This window comes from Phocoena phocoena, chromosome 1 (genome assembly GCF_963924675.1).
Source record: "Phocoena phocoena chromosome 1, mPhoPho1.1, whole genome shotgun sequence".
NCBI lineage: Eukaryota > Metazoa > Chordata > Mammalia > Artiodactyla > Phocoenidae > Phocoena > Phocoena phocoena.
In genome coordinates, this window is record NC_089219.1 from 26,266,391 (window position 1) to 26,268,410 (window position 2,020).

The 2,020-nt window shown below is 46.0% G+C and overlaps 1 pseudogene; it reads right to left on the reverse strand.

Moving 5' to 3' along the window:
- Nucleotides 1-1,389: 1,389 nt before the first annotated feature.
- LOC136138093 (protein FAM136A pseudogene) lies at nt 1,390-1,713 on the reverse strand (annotated as a pseudogene).
- Between the last annotated feature and the right edge of the window lie 307 nt (nt 1,714-2,020).

Sequence of the window (2,020 nt, forward strand, 5' to 3'; positions counted from 1 at the left end):
CGTGTGACCGTCTTAATATGGAGGAAAAAAAAACATTTTACAAAAGCCAACATCCGTTCTTTTTTTTTTTTGAAGAAAAATTAAGTCTTACGTATTTTTAAAACCAAACCACTAGGACAATATATCACAGTCTTGAAACAGCAAACAGACAGGCTATATTATCATTTCAAGTAATAAGTTGGTAAAAACACAAGGTCCTTAATAAAACGATAAGGTGCCAGAACTGGGGCAGAACAACGCATGTCGCAAAAGTGGTATTTGGTAACGGAGGGCTGTCCCGTTTTTTGCTCTAAAGGAGGCACAGCTTGCCCCTGAGTTGCCGACTTTTTCTCCTTTGACCTTCGTGCTGCCAAGGGATTGTTTCAACAGAGCTCTGTTATCACAGGGGGCAAAGTAAGCGATACTGGGTTTAGGCTTTCATTCTATTTTGTTTTATGAAAACCAGATTTTTCCAAAGCCAGTACTTCATAACTCTCTTAATTAAGCAGCTAACAATTCCTCTTTCACTGTTCATTCTTGAATACTGGCATATAGCACAATCAAAATCCCCTTTCCCTTCAAGGGTGAGTGTCACTGCAAGATTGTCTTGTCACTCGCTGACTCTGCTGCTGACAGCCTCAGGGCTCATCATGGCTGCCAGTCAGAGGGAAGGTTTGCTTTCCCTACCAGTGTGATAGCGCTTCTTATATTTTTGCAGGGTCTCCAGGCTGAAAGATGTCATGTGTGAGAATTTTAAGAAATGCTCATCCACATCCTGATGGCCAGAAATGGATATCCGCAAGGACCCTTTCAAAGTTTTTATCCAAACTACCTCTCCCAACTCTACATCTTAAAGTGACTTCATGTCCTTGTATATAAAACAAAACCACGCAAAACAAATCCCCAGAGGCCCCCTTTCCCCTTCTAAATTAGTGACCTCATGGATTTTGTTTTATTTCCAGTTTGTGGGAAACGTTGTAGTGATCCTTCTGGTAAACAGGAGGTTGGCAACAAACAGAAACACCTCTCCTCACACTCCACCAGCTCATAAGCAGGTCAGATGAACCTGCCAGCCTGTTGGTATCTGTGTACTAAGAGAATCTGGTACCTTGGAGGGCTCTGGTTTGGTACAAGGGAGGCTCCCTGTTGCCAGGAAAAGCACTTGCCACGTGAAGTTCAGGCTCATAAAAACTCTCCTGTGCTATCTCTGACCCAAAGTTTAGCACCAGTTTTTTTCACTTTCTAGGATTCAAACACAAAGGAACCAGTGTCCAGAGGCAAGTGATATAGACCTTAAACTTGCTGCCATCCTTAATTTCCTCATTCATAACTTTCCTTAGAAAACCCAAATCCCCATTTCTCTTTTTAAATAGACTCCTGCCTTCAGCCCCGATGGCCAATAGCAGACATCTATTTCCCAATGGATGAAAGAGACTCCTTCATCTTCTTGGTCATGGTTGGGATGAGGTTCATGTGGTCATCTACACACGTGGTCACGCAACTCTCCAGCTGCCGCTTCACCTGAAGCTCTTTACTCCCCGCATCTATTGAATCTTTGGCTTTGTCGCTGCAATGCATAGTGCACCGGGCCAAGCGGTCCTGGAACTTCTCCAACTCGCTGGTCACCAGGGCCTGGGCTTGAGCCAGAGATGCATGGCAATACTCAATGCACTGGTGCACTTGCTGCATGGACGCCTGGCTGTCCTCACAACAGCCGGCGCTGCACCGGAACATGAGACCCTGCATCTTCCGGATATTCTCTCTCTCCAGACTCTTCACCATAGAGTCCACCGCCTCCCGCACCCGGAGCTGCTGCAGCTCCGCCTTGGCGACACGGCGCTGCTCCGAGCTGCGCCGGCGCCCACATGGACTCCCGGGCACGAGCCCGCCCCCTCGCCGCCTCTTCCCCCAACATCCATTCTTGATTAAAACTCTCAGTGCTCTAGAAATAGTAGTTCCTCAACTTGATAAAGGGCATTTATGAAAAACCTACAATTTCTATCATACTTCATGGTAAAAGACTGAATGCTTTCCCTTAAGA